The sequence below is a fragment of the Mobula hypostoma genome, chromosome 1 (assembly GCF_963921235.1).
Source record: "Mobula hypostoma chromosome 1, sMobHyp1.1, whole genome shotgun sequence".
In the NCBI taxonomy this organism is placed as follows: Eukaryota; Metazoa; Chordata; class Chondrichthyes; order Myliobatiformes; family Myliobatidae; genus Mobula; species Mobula hypostoma.
The window spans coordinates 99,851,135-99,871,365 of record NC_086097.1 but is presented as its reverse complement, the minus strand read 5'-3'; the positions used below and the strand labels follow the sequence as shown (position 1 = coordinate 99,871,365).

Sequence of the window (20,231 nt, the reverse complement as noted above, 5' to 3'; positions counted from 1 at the left end):
AAACTTATCAATAATGAATCTGTCAACATCAATCCATAAACACCAAACCTGACATTAACCAAACAGTGACACTGAACCTGCCAAAACCCAAAGAGTCAACCTGTCACTATCCAATTTGTTACAATGCCCACTATCCCAATAATTGATCAGTCATCATGGACTTTGGATTTCAAAGGCAAGAAAATTAGAATGGAAAATTCTATGGAAGATGCTGGAAATTTGAAATAAAATGAATAATGCTGAAAATAATCAGATGATCATTCAGCACTAAGGAAAAGAGAAACAGAATTTAAAGTTTCCAATAAAAGGTTATCCATCTAAAATGTTAATTCTGTGTCCCCACAAATTCTGCCTAAGTTGGTACTTCCTGTATTTTTTTTAATACTGTCACTATAATTTGCAGCTGATTGAAGACTTGGCACAATTTAACCGTGTTGCGAGCTATCTTTTCTCGATATGTATGGTCCTAACTTATATGTGGGTGATTGGCAGTGAGGGAATACATCTGCTCTTATATTTCCTTCACCCAAGGATTCCACTCAACTTTCCTGGAGCAGAGCCATTGGCAATTCTGAATGAGTTTGTTCACAAGAGTTTGGCACTCTAATGGGATGCTCACTGCAGCTGAGTGCCAGACGCAGAGTGGAGTATTAGCCAGGACTCCTCTGCTCAATGCTCTTGGGTCAAACCAACGTTTGACTGATAGATTTCTCATTACTGAGCTACAAGTTTCCATATGTGGACAATTGGGATGTGACTGCCGAACTGAAGTAATTGGAATAATAATTCATAGCAATATAAAAGAGGGTTGAAGGAATGAGGTTTGCAGACCTCATGCGGGAAATCCTGGGGGTGGAGAGGCGATAACAGAGGTAAGGGAGGGCTGAGGTTGATGGGGCTTTTAGGAAGAAGGTGTGAATGTGCAAATTTGGGGTCATGGTGGGTGTCAGGTTTAGGATAACCTCAGTATTAATGGCAGTAACATCTGGAATTTTGAAGGGGTGCATGCACGTTGCCCAAGTAATGAAACAAACCCTTCTCCCTGTGTCCCCGCTCACGACGTAGAGCGAACAGCAAAATAAATCAAAGCATGAGAGAAACGGGCGCGAAGAAAACAAGGAGACAGCGAATACCACTTGGAGTCACGGACTACTACCAGGACGCAATCTGCGTGCGCGGGCTGACGGCGTGACGCAGGCGTGCCGCTATGTGCGCGGTCTGGCGGCGTGACGCAGGCGTGCGGCTACGCGCGCGGTCTGGCGGCGTGACGCAGGCGTGCGGCTACGCGCGCGGTCTGGCGGCGTGACGCAGGCGTGCGGCTACGCGCGCGGGCTGGCGGCGTGACGCAGGCGTGCGGCAGGCGTTCGGCTACGTGCGCGGGCTGGCGCTGTTGTTCCGGGAGCGAGGCAGTGCGAAGGCCGGGAGTGGCGCCGCTGCACACCGTGAACAGGCCACTGCATCGTTGCAGCAGCCACACTTTCTTCGTAGATCGGGTCAGTCCGCACCGGTAAGTCTGGCGGTGGGGGTAGAGATGGTGTGATTGTATTGCTACGAGCTGGGTTCCTGGTCGGGCTGAGGGTTGGGTTGGAGCCGCGAGTGCGAAGAGTCGTGGGGGATGGGCTTTGCAGTCCCGGGCCCGAACTCGGCCTCAGGCCCAGGCTCCTCCTCAAGCCCGACGAACAGCTTTTCCATAGTGGCTACTGTCTGAGGAGGCACCGCTAAACTGGCGGAGAATGGGCCTCGCGACTCCCGGCCGCCGGGGAATGAACTCCCCACCCCAAAAAAACGTTTCGTCCTGACCGACAGCGGCACTGCTTGTCGGTTCATTCGAGACAAGGTTTGGTCAGGGATGCGGGTGTCTGCAGACGTATCGCTTATTTTCAGAGCCGTGGCTGCCCTTACTTACATATTAGTTTTTTTTCTTGCCGGTGTGCCTGCCCTTACTTGTCTTATAAAAACAATATAAACATTCATTTTAATTGTAGTTAGAACTCGATTAAAAGTGCTTTGTATTTTTAGTCCCGCACTCTTTAATGCGACAGAAAAGTTTTTTTTCCCCTAATTGGGACTAAGCATTTCGCCATTTTGTTTGCTGTTGCCACAGTATTGAAAGGTTCACGGAATTAACGTTCCTACGGTGAAACCTGGCTCAATTCGATCCCTATCCTTCCCCACATTATTTTGTCAGTATTTACATATAATAAGACGTGAGTGACGAAGTGTCATTTGTGAACCCAAGTCAGACTTTTCAAACGTATCACACACGAATGATACGCTGGAGTAAAAGTTTATGGCAGTGGAGAACGATTTACTGCAACAAATGTGAATTGCTTTGTCAGATGTTTCGCTTTTGTCTACATCAAGAAAAACAGACTAGTCCTTACAAATTAACTTTATTCAGTGACGGGAGAGGGAGAGAAATGAAATTTGTGTTGTTTCTGGTTAATTTGATCAACGTGAACATTTATACCATTGTATCACTGAGAGTATGGAAACAGGATTGTAGATGATAAATGAGATCATAATTTTGTAAGAGCAGAGCTTGATCTATAAAATATTACAGGAAAGTAGGCTGCATTGGGGAATGATTTTCAAGATGGTGTTTCAGTAGAAGTAACAAATATAGAGTTCTAGTGCATCAAATTTATGACCTTCATCCTTGAGGGTGACTGGCTTCCTCTGCAGTTTTTGAGTCCTGAAAAATGGCTGATGAGACCAATGTGAAGACTTCCACTCTGTCAAATTGGAAATCTGTTGCCTGGAGCCTAAAGTAGAGTGTATGTTTGGTGTGAACAGTGAGGCCTGTCTGTCAGTTCAGTGACCAAGAGTGGAGAAACATTTCTTGTGTGGACGTGCTGAAATTGAACAGTTTCTAGTTTTTCCATTGCAGTTGGAAATTTAGAAGCAAGGTACAATATAGAAACAATAGTGAGATGGATATTTGGTCAACTAAACACCAGTCTGCCTTGAGATTTATTTGTGAACTCGTTAATGAAATCTGTGGCTTGTGCATTGCAACGTATTGTGGGAATAAAGTTCTGAGGCAGCTGAATTTGAGAAGGATAAGTTGCTCCTGATTCAGCCAAAGGTTTTTGGAGATGAAAAGAGAGGCAATTGATGTTCCTCCTTTGTGGAGCTGGAGTTGAAGATCTTTTTCCATTGTGTGCATTGATCTTTGATGCTCAGTGGAGGATCTCAAGCCATTTGTGGCTTTTTGCATATGGTTTCTAGCTCTTTGTCCTCGTTTCTTGTTGGAAATTTTGTCTATTTTGAAATCTGATGGCAGAGAGGAAGAAGTTGTTCCTAAAATCCTTGATGGTAGCGATGAGAAGAGGGTATGTCCTAGGTGGTGGGGTCCTTAATGATGTCACCTTTTTGAGGCATCGTCTTTTGAAGGTGTCCTGGATGCTGGGGAGAATAGTGCCCATGATGGAGTTTACAACTTTCTGAAGCCTTTCTGCTCCTGCGTAATGGCCCCTCCATACCAGTTAGAATGCTCTCCAGCTTATATCTGTAGAAATTGTGATTGTCTTTGGTCTCTTCAGACTCCTAATGAAATATAGCTGCTGTCATGCCTTCTTTGTAATTGCATCAAAATATTGGGCCCAGGATAGATCTTCAGAGAGGTTGACACCCAGGAACTTGAAACTGCTCACCCCCTTCAACCTCTGATCTCTCGATCAGAGAGTGTGTGTTTCCCCCTTCCTGAATCCACAATCAATTCTTTGGTCTTACTGGCATTGAGTGCAAGGTATTGGTGCCACACCAATCAACCAGCTCATCTATCACACTCCTGTATGTTGCCTCATCACCATCTGAAATTCTGTAAACAATGGTTGTGTCATCAGCAAATTTCTAGATGGCTTTTGAGCTATGTCTAGCTGCACAGTCGTGAGTGTTAAGGGAGTAAACCAGTGTGTTAAGCAATAATCCTCGATGTGCGCTAGTGTTGATGGTCAGTGAGGAGATGTGGCTGGTTTCCCTGTGAGGAAGTCAATGATCCATTTGTGGACAGAAACTCAGGTTTTGGAGCTTGTTGATTAGAGCTGAGGGTATGATCTGAACTGTGATTAATAAGCAGCAGCCTGATGTAGGTATTGCTGTTGGTGATGTAAGGCCTAGCAGAGAGCCAGTGGGATTGTATCCACTGTAGACCTGTTATGGCGATAGGCAAATTGCAGTGGGTCCAGGTCCTTGCTGAGGCCAGAGTGCAGGAGTTTATTCTGGCCATGGCAACCTCTTAAAGCCCTTCATTACAGTAGATGTGATAGTTGTTGAGGCAGCTCACCCTGCTCTTGGGCACTGGTATGATTGTCACCCTTTTGAAGCAGGTGGGCCTTTTGAATGCAGCAGTGAGATGTCCTTGAACACTCGGGTTTTCAGTGCCTTTACATGTACACCATCACAGACTGACGACTTATAAGGATTTACCCTTTTGAAAGTTCTTCTGACATCAGGATCTGAGACAAAGATCACGGTCATCGGATGTTGCAGGGATCTGCACTAGTGTCATTTTATTCTCCCTTTCAAAGTGTGCATAAAAGGCAGTGTGCTCCTGGGAATGAAGAATTACAGGCATTTATGATGTTAGGTTTCGCCTTGTAAGAAGTAATGGCCTGCAAACCCTGCCAGAGCTGACATGCATCCAATTCCATCTCTAACTTAAATCAGAATTGTTTTCTTGCTCTTAAAATAGCCTCCCATAGGTCATTCCTGGACTTCCTGTTTGGTTCTGGATCACAGATCTTGAATGCCACATATCTAGCCCTCAGCAGACTACAGATCTGGTTTTGTTTTGGTTCTGTCTGCTTGTTCTCGAAGGCACACACTCATACACGCGGGTCTTGATGTGACAACTGTGTCATATTCATTCAGATTCAAAGATGGGTCCTTGAATATTGTTCAGAACACTGACTGAATGCAGTCCTATAAGCACTCCTCTGCCTCCTTTCACCATACCGTGGCCCTCACCATTGGTGCTATGGATTTTAGTTTCTGCCTATACGCCAGGAGTAGAAGTACAGCCAGGTGATCAGACTTTCCAAAGTGTGGGTGTGGGGTGGTACAGTAAACATTCATGATTTTTGGTGTAATGGTAGTTAATGTGTTGGTAGTTGTTCAGAGATTTCCTCAAGCTGGCCTGGTTGAGATTTCCCGCAATGTTAAGGAAAGCATCCAGGTGCACAGTTTAGTTACTGCTGATCAGTGCTCAACTCCTCCAGTACCTGCATGAGGTTGGGCAGAGGTGGAATATACTCCGCTCCAGGGTGATGTCAGAAATCACTCTGAGCAGATAAAATGAATGACACTTGGCTGCTAGATGTTTCAGTTCAGGTGAACAGAATTGAGGCAGAACCACCACGTCTGTGCACCTCTGAGTTCATCATAAAGCATATTCCATGCGATATAGGAGCAGAATTAGGCCATTTGGCCTTTTGAGCCTGCCCCGCCATTTCATCATGGCTGATCCAACTTTTTCCTTAAATATTCGTAAAGACTTGGCCTCCATAGTTGCCTTTGGCAACAGATTCACCACTCGAAATATCTCCTCATCTCTGCTGTAAAAGGACACTCCTCTATTCTGAGGCTGTGCCCTCTGGTCCTAGGCTCTTCCAAACATCATCTCCACATCCAAATTATCAAGGCCTTTCAACATTCCACCTCCTCTACCTGTAGAAAACTCACCTTTAGAGTCTGCAGACAATTGTGAAGCCTTTGGGCTTCAGTGCTGCATCTAAAATGGTGGTCAGCCATGTCTCTGTGAGGCAATGTACATAGCAGTTCCTGATGTCCCTCTGGAGTCAGGAGTGCAAGTTTAAGGCTTCTGCATTTCAATCGCACCTATAGACCAGCACACCTTCCCCGCTTCCATTTTTGTCAAGATGAGCTGCACTCGCAACCCAAGAATGCAGTCCAAGATTCACTGATTTTGAGTATTGATAGATGTTTTTAGCATCTTAAAACGATGTGCTTACTGAAGTACCCATGGCTGTGATAGTGGATTTAACTGTAGTAGTCCTAAATAGGTCTTAATGATTCCCATCGGAGCTGCAAGCAAACAGTCACCACTTATCGGCAACACAAAATACTCTGCAGATGCTGGGGTCAAAACAACATGCACAACACGCTGGAGGAACTCAGCAGGTCGGGCAGCATCCGTGGAAACGAACAGTTAACGTTTCAGGCGGAGACCCTTTGTCAGGACTGAAGAGGGAGGGGTCAGGGGCCCTATAAAGAAGGTGGGGGGAGGGTGGGAAGGAGAAGGCTGGTAGGTGCCAGGTGAAAAACCAGTAAAGGGAAAGTTCAAGGGGTGGGGGGGGGGAGCAGGGAGGGGGTAGGCAGGAAAGGTGAAGAAGGAATGGGGGGAGCACAATGGGTAGTAGAAGGAGGCGGAACCATGAGGGAAGTGATAGGCAGCTGGGGGAGGGGGCAGAATGAAACGGATGGGGGAAGGGGATTACCAGAAGTTGGAGAATTCAGTGTTCATGCTAAGGGGCTGGAGACTACCCAGACAGTATATGAGGTGTTGCTCCTCCAACCTGAGTTTGACCTCATCATGGCAGTAAAAGAGGCCATGTATGGACATATCTGAATGGGAATGTGAAGCAGAGTTGAAGTGGGTGGCAACCGGGAGATCCTGTCTGTTGTGGCGGATGGAGCGGAGGTGCTCGACGAAGCGGTCCCCCAATCGTCGTCCGGTCTCACCGATGTAGAGGAGGCTGCACCGTGAGCACCGGATGCAATAGGTGACCTCAGCAGGCTCATAAGTGAAGTGTTGCCTCACCTGGAAGGACTGTTTGGGGCCCTGAATGGTGGTGAGAAAGGAGATGTAGAACTTAAGCTTGCAAGGATAAGTGCCAGGTGGGAGATCCGTGGGGAGGGACCTGTGGACCAGGGAGTCGCAGAGGGAATGATTCCTGCGGAGAGGGGTAGAGAGGGAAAGATATGCTTAGCGGTGGGGTCCTCTTGAAGGTGGTGGAGGATAATGTGCTGGATCCGGAGGCTGGTGGGGTGGTAGGTGAGGACAAGGGGAACTCTGTCACTGTTGTGGTGACAGGAGGATGGGGTGAGGGCCAAAGTGCGGGAAATGAAGGAGATGCGGGTGAGGGCATCATTGGTGGCGGCAGAAGGGAAACCACGATCCTTAAAGAAAGAGGATATTTGAGATGTCCTGGAACAGAAAGTCTCATCCTGGGGGCAGATGCAGCGGAGACAGAGGAACTGGGAATAGGGAATGGCATTTTTGCATGTGGCAGGGTGGGAAGAGGTATAGTCGAGGTAGTTATAAGAGTCAGTGGGCTTATAGAGGATGTTAGTGGACAGTCTATCTCCAGAGATGGAGACCGAGAGATTGAGAAAGGGGAGAGAGGTGTCCGAGATGGACCAAGTGAATTTGAGGTCTGGGTGGAAGTTAGAAGCAAAGTCGATGAAATTGACGAGCTCAGCATGGGTGCAGGAAGCAGCACCAATGTAGCGAAGGAAAAGTTGGGGAGCAGTACCAGTAAAGGTTTGGAGCATAGTCTGTTCCATATAACCAACAAAGAGGCAGGCATAGCTGGGGCCCATGCGAGTGCCCATAGCTACACCCTTGGTCTGAAGAAAGTGGGAAGAGCCAAAAGAGAAGTTATTAAGTGTGAGTACCAGTTCTTCCAACCAGAGGAGGGTAGTGGTGGTGGGGAACTGGTGAGGTCTATTGTCCAGAGAGTAGCGGAGGGCTTTGAGGCCTTCTTGATGGGGAATGGAAGTGTATAAGGAGTGGACATCCATAGTGAAAATGAAGCCGTCGGGACCGGGGAACTGGAAGTCATTGAAGAGGTGGAGGGCATGGGATGTATCCCGGATGTAGGTGGGGAGGAACTGAACTATGGGTGACAAAATGGAGTCCAAATAGGCAGATACAAGTTCAGTGGGGCAGGAGCAGGCAGAAACTATGGGTCTTCCAGGACAGTCAAGCTTGTGAATCTTGGGGAGGAGGTAAAACCAAGCGGTACGGGGTGTGGGAAATATGAGATTAGCGGCGGAGGATGGAAAGACTCCGGAGTTGATAAGGGCGGTGATGGTACGGGAGACAATGGTTTGATGTTTTTTGGTGGGGTCCTGTTCCAGGGGTAAGTAAGAGGAGGTGTCAGCTGCCGTTTGGCCTCAGTGAGGTAGAGGTCCGTCCGCCAGACTACTACAGTGCTACCTTTGTCTGCAGGTTTGATGGTGAGGTTGGGATTAGTGCAGAGAGAGTGGAGGGCAGTGCATTCGGAGGGAGTGAGGTTGGAACAGGAGAGAGGAGTGGTGAAATTGAGACGGTTGATGTCTCGGCGACAGTTGGAGATGAAAAGATTGAGGGCAGGTAGAAGGCCTGGGCGGGGTGTCCAGGAGGAGGAGGGTTGAAGACGGGAGAAGGGGGTTATCAGTTGGGGGAGGGGAATCCTTGCCAAAGAAGTAGGCTTGGAGACGTAGGCGATGGAAGAAGAGTTCAGCGTCATGGTGGGCATGGAACTCACTGAGGTGTGGACGGAGGGGGACAAAAGTGAGGCCCTTGTTAAGGACAGAATGTTCTACCTCAGAGAGGGGAAGGTCAGAGGGGTTGGTGAAGACACGGCATGGGTTGGGGCTGGGGTCAGAGTAGGGTAAAAAGTTGGAGGTCTCAGGAGGGAGGGGGGTTAGGATGTTCAGGGAGAGCAGGGTTAGGGGAGGATGAGGAATTAGAGGAATGGGGGGGAATGAGGGATAGAGTGGTGTTGTGCGCACCACTTACCGGCACCATTTCTGCACTAAAAGTTTAAACAGCATTTAAGCAGCGCTTTAACCACTTTTCACTAAAATGAATTTTTTGTAAAAATTGTGTATAATTTATTTTTCTCGTGAATGCTGCTTATATGATGTAATGTGACTGTGATGCTATTGCAAGAAAGTTTTTTAGTGCACCTGTGCATATGCATACTTGTGTATATGAAATTAAACTTGACTTTGATATTTAGTTTGATTGTATTTGTGATTTTGGAAGGGCATACACTAGTCATGTGTCTCCTGGTTATTGTGAATGTGGCTGCAAAGTGTATATTGTATGTACCAGTGTTCCAGATGGACAGGATCCATCCGTGTAGCTGTATTTTACTGGAACAGCATTCGTGGCAACAATCTTCCCCTTTACAGAAAGCAGCACAGCTTCTTCCTAGTTGGCACACTCAGATTTGTTACCATTCTTGAAGATGATTGCAGTTGTGATTGAGGACATGAGCCATGTCTTCCTCATCAAAGACATAAGAGATGAGTTTGTGGGTTGATATTCAAGTTCATTTCTGTTAAATGTTAGAACTTAGTCAACCTCACCATCAAACCCACAGACAAAGGTGGCGCCGTAGTAGTCTGGTGGACGGACCACTACCTCACTGAGGCCAAACAGCAGCTCTCTGACACCTCTTACTTACTAGTGATACCACCTGCCAGGCCTTTTTGTTTTTCATTCGTCACAAGGCCTCTTCAACATTCTTGGTCAAGGTTGACAGCATAGAATAATTTTGGGTGGTTTGCTGTGGAATAGAATTGTTCACTTGTACTAATGACAAGCCCATGGTTGATTTCTTTGAAAGCTACAGGCATTATTCGCCCAGACATGGGGAAACCTGAAGGGATTTCTGCTGTTTTTCAGACTGCGCAGAACTGGGACTGGAGAGAAGTTGCTCAGCTGGACTTGGGTACTGTTGAATCTGCAGGCTGTAAGATGGCTGTTTTTTTCCAACCATTGTGGTCAATAAAGATGATCTCAGAGTGACCAAGAGTGTACAGAGATGTTGCCTTTCATCCTTCCTTACTCTTCTGTAATAATTTGCACCAAATGACAGGATACAAGAAAGAGGGCAAGAAGGGTAAGGGTTAATCGGAAGCTGGGAGAAACTTGGGTAGGGAGAGATATTGAACAAGGAGAAATGAGAAGTCTAAGTAAAGAAGGTTCAAATGGAAGGACAAGGTAGAGACAGCAAGGATGTGAGCATGAGCTTAATATGTATGTGGAAGTGCATACATGATGGCAAATGTTGATGGGCAGGTCCACCCGTATTTGTGCAGTGACAATGTAATATAGTATGGTTTCCAGTCAAGTTGGACCCAGATAATTTACACTAAAGACCAGGATATACGTGGACACCCTCAACAATAATAGACTTAAGTTTCTTCTGTCATTTATTCCCAAGACTTTTGTTCAAAAAATTAAGTCACAAGTTAGGAAATTAGTTCCAAAATTCACTTGAATTTTGAAGACTAGGTAGAGGTGGAAGGATGCTTTTCTGACTGGAGGTCTGTGATCAATGGTGATTCGCATGGATTTAGTGCTGGGATCCCATGCCCATGCACACACTTGAATGGAAATTTGTAGCTGATATGAGAATTGGAGTTATAGACAGTTGTGAATGGATACAGCAGGATATAGATCAGTTCGAAGTTTGGATTAAGAAATGGCTAATGGTATGTATTCCAGACAAGTGTGAGATGCTACATTTTTTGAGATGATTGGCAGTCTCAGTGTTCCTGACAATTGTTGGTAAGCCTATTTCTCCTTCGGTTAGAAACATCTGCTTTTATAGCTACTCACGTTGTATTATTTCACATAGGCTTGCTATAATTTGTAGAATGTTTTATACAACTGCCAGAGCTGTTAGGTCATGTTTCAAATATTGTGTGTAGTTCTGGTTCACAGACTAAGGAAGTATGTGGAGGTTTTGGAAAGGTTCACCAGGATTTGCCTGAAAGAGAGACTGGACAAAATTGGTTTGTTTTCTCTCAAGCAGTAGAGACTGAGGTGGGGTGTGTGATGAGGTATATAAAATAATGAGAGGTTTCGATACTGTAGATGATCTTTTTCCCAGGGTGGAAATGTCATACTAGAAGGAATATCTTTAAGATGAAAGGGGAAATATTTAAGGGAAATTTGGAGGCAAGCTTTTTTTTTTATAACAGTAGTAGGTGCCTGCAGTGTGCTTTCGGGAAGATGGTAGATTCAGACACAATAACAATGTTTAAGAGGTGTTTGGACATAGAAGTAGAAGGATACAGACCATGTGTAGGCAGATGTGATTAGCTCAATTTGACATAAAGGTTGATGCAGATGTGGTGGGCTGGAAAATCTGCTGTACTATTTTGCACTCAGTCACAATTTGGGAACCCAGGCTCTTTCTCACTGCTATTGTGGCATCTAAATGGCAGAAAATGATGTACTTGGTGCAAGGCAGTGGCTGCATCACCTTCTGCAAGGCTGGAAGAGCAATGTCATCACCTTCAGTTGAGATTTTCCATTAAGATTCTGGTGTCCCAACAACTCTTGCTGTAGGATAAGTGCATATCTCACACAGAGCCAGCACCGCATGGTAATTGATGCGAGCTCCAGCCCTGGCAGCAGTAGATGAGACTGAGGAAGACCTCTGCTTTGACCTTGAAGAAAGGCCCTAGCTTGTGTCCCAGAGGGAGAGAAATTAATCCTCTGAATTCAGTGCTAGGTTTGGAAAGAACATAATCCCTTGGAGAGGGTTGCTTAACTAGGAAGAGGAAGTTAAATGAAGTCCTTATCCTGATAAAACACTTGAAATTTAATCTTAAAGTATAGTCACACAAACACAAGGCCTCTTGTAAATACCCATAATCAAGGCACTAGCATCTCTTACATTATATTTTTGGAGTAGTAGACTGCAAAGATGCCTGTGTTGCTCACTCTATAATAGATAATAATAACTGGCAGGCTGAACTCTTCCAAGTCTGTTCTTACCTGTAGCTGTCAGAGTCCAGACCACAATTAGGAGTGGAAAAAACTGGTCATGGATATCAATGTTTACGGCCCTGAAAATCCCATGAAGAAAGCTACACGCACAAAATGCTGGATTTCCAGCAGCATCTGCAAATTTTCTCATGTCCACAAAGAAAGCTGTTCACTTCAAAGTTGCTGGTGAACCCAGCAGGCCAGGCAGCATCTCTAGGAAGAGGTACAGTCGACGTTTCAGGCCGAGACCCTAGTCCTGACGAAGGGTCTTGGCCTGAAATGTCAACGGTACCTCTTCCTAGAGATGCTGCCTGGCCTGCTGCGTTCACCAGCAACTTTGATGTGTGTTGCTTGAATTTCCAGCATCGGCAGAATTCCTCATGTTTGCGTTTTTAAAGAAAGCTGTTCCCTTGTTTGGAGTATGATAATTGTCAAGGAAAATTTTAGTACTGTCCTTCCGTAACATTTACGAATGTATATTGAAATGTAAATTATATTCTTAAAAAGCATTCATATGTGAAATACTTGGGCTGTTTGTGTCAAAATATTGAGATGTGAGAGCCAAGCCCACTGAGTGGCACTTGCAAAGTAATGTTTAGTACATTTCAGGTTGCATTGGTAAAGAACAAGACAAACCATCAGTTTTATCATCAGCAAACAACAGGAATTCTGCAGATGCTGGAAATTCAAGCAACATACATCAAAGTTGCTGGTGAACGCAGCAGGCCAAGCAGCATCTATAGGAAGAGACACAGTCGACGTTTCAGGCCGAGACCCTTCGTCAGGACTTTTATCATCAGCCTATCCATGAAGGGAATGCCAAATATATACATTCCAGCAAATGGTATTCCAAAGGGCTATGCAATTTAGCAAGATGTATGTTACAAAAGACAGTTAGTGAAGCAAATTAAGTTTGGAATGGAAAAATTCTCAAGTAGATTAAGGTTAAAGGAAGTGAAAACCTATTGTGTTAATGGCTGCCAAGCTAATTTAGTATGAAAACTGAAAATGCTGGGAAGATTCAACCACTCAGGTCAAATCTGTAGAAAGTTAAATAGCATTTCAAATCAAAGCTCCTCCTCGCCATCACTGGAAAAGAGAGAATGGCTTAAGTTGAGAAAAAATGGGGGTTGGGGAGGTGTGGGAGAAAAATGGGCAAAAGAAAGGACTATTTGAAATATGGCTGGGTCAAATGGGTTAATGGGAGCAGTAGGATTGTGATTTGTGCTCCTGTCTGATTTGGCTAATAACAGGGCTACAGTAAGTGCCTAGTTTCACGGTTGGGATAACAGTGAACAGAGATGGTCAATTTTGTTTTAGTCACAGGAAAGCTATTACCTTAAGTTGGAGAATTTGACATCAAGCCTGGAAGGTAATGATATCCCCTGAAAATAGTGTTGCTCTACGTGCTGAAATTGGGTTTTGCCATAGTCATGTGGGAGGGTACAGACTGATGAGAATTGGGCACAGAATTAAAATAGTCAATAGCAAGAACCGCCTGTGGACTGAATAAAGCTGCTCTTCAAAGCAACCCTTGAGCCTGTGTCTGGCTTCTCTGTTTGTAGATCACATTGAGAACACCACATGCTCTACACAAGACTGGAGCAAGTGATTTGCTGCTTCAACTGGAAAGACTGTTTCGATGCTTGGATAGTAGGAAAGCCAGGGTTTCCATCACTATGGTTGCATGAGTGTGTGCTATAAGATGGAGACTAAAGTGAAGATATAACTCGTATCCCAAGTATTAGTACTTATAAATACTCTGATGAAAGGGGAAATGTAAGATATCCAAGCATGCTAATGATGCAAAATAGAGCATGTTGTGAGCATATCATGAATGATATATCATGAATTAAGTAATGGAGGAAAAGCTTAGCATATGGAGTTCAATTTGGGGAAGTGAGATCTTGCTGTTGGATAACAGGTTTCAAAATACAGATTATTATTAAATGGAGAAGGACTGCAAGTGAGTGATGTCAAGTCAAGTCACTTTTTATTGTAATTTCAACCATAACTGCTGATACAGTACACATTAAAATGAGACAACGTTTTTCAGGACCATGGTGCTACATGAAACAATACAAAAACTACACTGAACTACGTAAAACAACATAAAAACCACACTAGACTACAGACCTACCCAGGACTGCATAAATTGCACAAAACAGTGCAGGCATTACAATAAATAATGACAAGACAATAGGCACAGTAGAGGGCAGTAGATTGGTGTCAGACTAGACTCTGGGTATTGAGGAGTCTGATGGCTTGGGGGAAGAAACTGTTACATAGTCAGGTCGTGAGAGCCCGAATGCTTCGGTGCCTTTTGCCAGATGGCAGGAGGGAGAAGAGTTTGTATGAGGGATGCGTGGGGTCCTTCATAATGCTGTTTGCTTTACGGATGCAGTGTGTGGTGTAAACGTCTGTAATGGCGGGAAGAGAGACCCTGTTGATATTCTCAGCTGACCTCACTATCCACTGCAGGGTCTTGCGATCCAAGGTGGTGCAGTTTCCGAACCAGGCAGTGATGCAGCTGGGTCAGGGTGCTCTCAATACAACCTCTGTGGAATGTAGTAGGATGGGGTGTGGGAGATGGACTTTCCTCAGCCTTCGCAGAAAGTAGAGACGCTGCTGGGCTTTCTTTGCTATGGAGCTGGTGTTGAGGGACCAGGTGAGATTCTCCAGCAGGTAAACACCAGGAAATTAGATGCTCTTAATGATCTGTACAGAGGAGTAGTTGATGTTCAGTGGAGAATGGTCGCTTCGTGTCCTCCTGAAGTCAACAACCATCTCTTTTGTTTTGTTCACGTTCAGAGACAGGTTGTTGGCTCTGCAGCAGTCCGTTAGCCGCTGCACCTCGTCTCTGTATGCTGACTCATCGTTCTTGATGATGTGGTTCGAGCTGTGTGTTGCAGTACAGTCGTGGGTCAGCAGAGGGAACAGCAGTGGACTGAGCACGTAGAGGGATCCGAGTATTCTAGTAGATGAATCTCAAAGTTCACAGTCCAGCAGGTAGTTAAGACAAATGGCATTATTGTCTATATTGCAAGTGGGTTGGAGCTTACAATTACAGAGGTTTTGTTACAGTTGTACAAACAAGGTACACACCTGGGATATCGAGCCCAGATTTGGTCCCATATATTTAAAAAAAAAGATGGACTTGCATTGGAAGCAATCCAAAAAAATTAACGAAGCTAATTCCTGTGATGGAGTCTGAACAGTTTGGATCTGTGATCTTTGAAATTCAGAAGAAGAAATTTCTTTTTGCAGTAGTTGTGGTTCTCTGCCCTGTAAGATGTGGAAGGTAGATCAGTGGAACTACTTAGATACATATTTTGAAGGATCAAGGCCTTTTAGAAAGTTGGTACAGAGGAACTGGGGTAGCCTTGATCAGTGATTTCATTGAATCATTGCTGATCAAGGCTGGCTTCAGTTAGGTGCCTGCCGATTTTCTCCTATTTTGACCAGGGAGTCTCAGGGTGTAAACGTAACTACTAGATCAAATAACGACAGCACAAAAAGATCGTTACTTATCTTTTCACCCGTTTATTTCTTCGAGCTCAGCGGGCGAGTGAACTCGCACCCGACATCAGGGAAAGACCCTTTCTCATCTCCCCGGTGGTTCTACAAGTTCACTGCCCGATGTCAGAATTGTCAGAAGTTATAAGGCCACTGATACAAAAGAACAATCAGTTTGATAACCATTCCGATCAAGTCAATGGACTATTGATACAGAGAACAATCAGTTTGATAACTGTTCCGGTCAGGTCAATGGATTCGATACAGAGAACAATCAGTTTGATAACCATTCCGGCCAAGTCAATGGACTATTGATACAAAGAACAATCAATTTGATAACTATTCCGGCCAAGTCAATGGACTATTGATAGAAAAGTACAATCAATTTTTTTAGACACTCCAGCCACCTTAATTAAAGAAAAGAATGTCCTACCTGGTTTGCTGGAGCCACAACTTAATTACAAAGATGAGAACATCTGTCAAATTTATGCTTTAATTAAGAAAGGAATGTTCTGTCCAATTTCCATCAGGTACTGCTTTTTGTCAAAATCAAAAGGTGTGAAAAGCCCAGAGAGATCTATGTGGATCTGGGCGTACTTTAACCCTTATCTTGCTCCAAAGAAGGCAGCTGTGAGACATTATTCAAACACACTGCAGTCACAGACATGGTCAGTACTTAATTCATTGTTTACAGTGATCTGAGAATCCCCCATTCCCTTAAACTTTATCGGGGGGGGGTCCTTCAATGCTGAGGGTGGAGTATGTCTGCTGGTGGAGACTGCTGTTTGTTAAAACCCATATGTGTCAAAGGATGATTAGTTGAATGTGAAGGCTGGTGATAGTGGGAGCTTTTCTTACTCTGCCCAGGACAAAAAGGAATTAGGAGCAGAAGTATAGGAAATAGATTGTGGTCAGGGGCTCTGCACTCTGTGGTAGTGGCAAATTGACCATTTAAAAACAGGCGCCTGTGCAAAATAACTCCTCAGCAGATACATTGCAGACAGAAGAACTGGGCAAATGGAATGGTAGTCTTTGGGGAGATTGGTTGAAGTATGGTGAAGGTGACTGTGGGAGCCCGTAGATCAGCAATAGGTGTTTATTCTCTGAGATGAAGACAGGGATTCTGGAAGGAATCAAAATGGACCTTGTAAAGGTGGGATCAGCATGGTAATTGGGCATGAATGAAATAAGTTTTTGAGTTCTCTAAGCAGGAAGCATACATGTTTCTGTTACCAGTCTTCACTGTGCTCACTATCTTATGATACTCTCATGTCATGCTCGTCCTTTTGCCCCTACCTTAGCCACCATCCAGTGACTCAAACAGCCTTTCCATATGACACAGCTAATCATTTGCACTTCCAAGCTGGTGTATTACATTTGGTAAAATCACAGTGATTTTCTCAACTTGTCTGCAAGGGAGACCTTAACCTTCCTGTTGCCTGCCATGTTAACTTTCTATTCCACCTATTCTGACTTAACCATATAATGCCCAGTGAAGGTTTGTAGATTAACACCTCGTCTTCTATGGAGGCATGTTTCAACCTTCGAGACGCAATCGTCTAGCTTTGGGTAGTTTGCTTTCTGTGTGTTACTATTGTCATTTCTGTTGTACGTCATCTGTTTGTGGTTATGGCTTGGTTTTCTTCTCTCCATTAATAATCTGATTGTGCTGGGCATGTAGCACAGCCCTGCAACTTGCAGAATACTACACAAACAAAAGTGTAATCACCGTGTAACCCGACCTGTATGCCATGGAACACACATAAAAATTGCTGGTGAACGCAGCAGGCCAGGCAGCATCTATAGGAAGAGGTATAGTCAATGTTTCGGACCAGACCCTTGTCAGGACGAAGAGTCTCAGCCCAAAATGTTGACTGTACCTCTTCCTATAGATGCTGCCTGGCCTGCTGCGTTCACCAGCAATTTTTATGTGTGTTGCTTGAAATTCCAGCATCTGCAGAATTCCTCTTGTATGCCATGGATTTGTTTTTTATTTTCTTCCAGTTCACACAAGAGGTTTTTTACTTTTTTAAAACAAGTCAGTTTCTCTTTCCACAGATGCAGCCTGATTTGTGTGTTCCCAGCATTTTCTGTTTTTGTTTCAGATTTTCGGCATCTGAAGTATTTGACTTTCATTTAAGGTAATTTAGTGGGTGAGTACTTTTTAATATTCAAGATATAGTAAGGCTAACAAAAGTTAAAACCTTGGGACTTAATAAACTTACTTAGAATTGTGGTCTTTCACAGCTCATAATTAAACATGCAAATTACTAATATAGTACACGAAAGGTGACAGAGAATTTTGAATACCATATGCCTGTCAGTTTTGGGAAAGCCAGAAGAATCCCTCATTGGGAATAGAGTGACTTAAGTTGATTAGCATGGTTCTGTATTAAAATTAATCATATCTGCCTAATTGAAACTTGAAATGAATGTGGTGGAGGAATGCATCAGCAAGTTAGCTGGACGTGCATAAGGTGCATATTTGGTATGTGGGAAGCAACCAGAGCAGCTGAAGTTCAAGTTTAATTGTCATTCAACCCTAGACGTGCATACAGCTAAATGAAGCATAGCTGCATGGGATGTTGTCCTGGAGCCACGTTTCGCAAAGAACAAGCACGCAGCAGTTCCTCATCTCTTGCAACCAAATGTAAAATGCAGCTTGTCTTCTAGGGAGTGAACACTGGGAGAGCTGGGCTGCAGGGCCAACCCCCATCTCAGCATGGATGCCTCTGTTCTCTCCCATACTGCCACTGGCGCTTCCTCCTCTGGTTGGCTGCAGCTTGAGGGCCTGGTCCTCAGTCAACAACTGAGGCCACGCAGTTCCTCTGCCCTTGGTCTTGCCAATCAACTGGACTTACAGTATTTTGTATTACTAAATCCATCAGGGTCTTATGATCACAAGAAAAATGTTTAAGGCAAACATTTTGCCCCAGAAAGGCTGTTTGCAACCAAGTATGCCGTCATCTTCTCAGCAACTGAAGGAAGTCCATGTTATCACAGTAAAAATGTGCAAACTGCACTCAGCACCCACAGTCAGGGTTAAACCCAGATCCCTGAGCTACAAAGTAGCAGCTCTACTAACTGCACCACTGCCAAGCTGTCAATAGCCCATGGTGAAATTGGGGTGTGTTTTTACAAACATTTTGATCTAGAATTATTTTCCTTGCTGAAAACTGCAAGACAATTCAATTTTTCTAAACTGAGTAAGTTTGGAAAGACCAAGATAGGGAATAAAAATGAGCCAAATCAGAAGTATAATATACTGGAAGTAGTCAAAAGTTCAGGCAGGGTTTGAGGAGCAAGAAAAATAGAATAAATGTTTAAGATCAGTGACCTTTAATTGGAAAAATGAAAGGTTAGAATTGTAACATGTTGTAAAGTAGGTGACTGTGCAGATGGCCATGTTCTAAAGGCTCCATTGGTTTCTTACATTATTTTACCATCATAGCTTGTAATATTCCATATCTGCAGCAAAAATCCCCAAACCTCAGTTTCATTAACATGATCTTAAAAGTGACTTTTTCTGTTTCATTGTTTTCTTCTCCTTATTTTATTAGAAGTTGAAGTTTGAATGTGTCAAGAGTTTGCTCTGACTTGGTTGCAAACAGAAGTTACCTGCACCGGTTTAACTCTGAGCTCTGTTTTGCAGATGGTCCTTTGGTTGGGCTCTGGAACTCGTTGCTTAAAAAAGTGGTGGAAGGAGAAACCTAGAAAATTATCTAGATGAGCACTTAGCCATTGCCTCAGGAGCTATGGAATGAAAATTGGGAGTTGGGATCATCTTAGTACTTTTTGGCAGTGAAGCACAGTATGGATTGAATGATCTTGCTGGGTACTGTAAATTTGTTTTTCTATAATGATCCTGGACTTCAAATAATCTACCAGTGACCTGGGATTGAAACTAAGAAATCTTTTTTGCAATGCTTAGTGTTAACTAGTAGGGCGTATGTCTGCAGGTAGTAGTGTGCAGGGATGTGGAAGCTAGGAACAAAAGTGGAGTAAACAGTGAATCAGTGGGTGGTAAATATCAGGTTGCCCTTGAAACCAATGAAAAGGTTTATTAATACATTTTTCCTTTAATTTGTGCTTTTATGTAAGGAGTTTCAGTATTTTACCCGATAGTGATGAATGGATGGTAATATATTTTCAGTGGTGAGGTGAATTGCTTCCATGTATGTGTTGCTTTTTTCATGATCGATGGTGTTGATTTTGGGAGACACTGTTGAATTACCAGAGCTTAATTTAAAAGGTGTGCTTCAGTAGTTGGCCAAGATGAAGGTTTTGGTAGGTTTGGATCTCTGAAGCTCCATACAACAGAACTATAATTTTTAACAGCTGTTATTAATACTCTGGTACTCATTGTGGCTGACCTTTTAGCTTAATTCCCTGGAGTTCATGTGAGAAGTTATTTAACTGAGAATGTTTTTCCTTGTGCTTCCCAATTTTCTCCCAGCCCTACATTGTGAGTGGAGTTATGCCACTCATCTGCAAGGGGCAATCCATGTGAATATCATTCTGTCTAGCTTTGGCATCTATATAAATGCATGCATCTATAAATACCTTACTAATTTCATAAGAATCTACTGTTTCAGTTCTATCAGGTCTTCGTATTTTTAGGATCTGTCTTTAGCCATATTTACTTTTAATTGACCAGCCAATAATTTGCCTGGCCTGTCTCCATGTATATAAAATTGACTTTAGATTTAAGAAGTTGCTGCTCATTGGGAAAAGTCAAAAGCAAATCATGTTGTGCTTGGAGTTCCACCCTTTCCTTAAAGAGATCTTCACTAGGCATTACTGAATAAACTTTATCTATTTCTTTAATCCTATTAGTAATCGCTAAGAGTTCCGCCTTGGTCTTCCTCCTTAAACCTACTGAGTATGAAATTATCTGTCCCTTAAGAAAAGATTTCTTCGTATCCCAAATAACCAAATTTGACATTCCCTCAGTTGTATTTAATTCAAAAATTGA

The 20,231-nt window shown here is 43.9% G+C and overlaps 1 protein-coding gene across 11 annotated transcripts in view; it reads left to right on the top strand.

The window, feature by feature from the left end:
• The first annotated feature begins 1,331 nt into the window (after window positions 1-1,331).
• rbm25b (RNA binding motif protein 25b) overlaps window positions 1,332-20,231 on the top strand; it is an 81,721-nt gene continuing 62,821 nt past the window's right edge. For 6 of the 11 annotated variants that reach the window (XM_063053606.1, XM_063053615.1, XM_063053588.1 and 3 more), the window contains exons 1-2: window positions 1,378-1,507; window positions 17,362-17,409. The gene's annotated coding sequence lies outside the window, so the exon portion shown is untranslated. Of the gene's footprint in view, window positions 1,508-9,643; window positions 9,711-17,361; window positions 17,410-20,231 lie in introns of all 11 variants that reach the window. The other 5 variants (XM_063053565.1, XM_063053540.1, XM_063053550.1 and 2 more) reach the window with 5 other exon arrangements.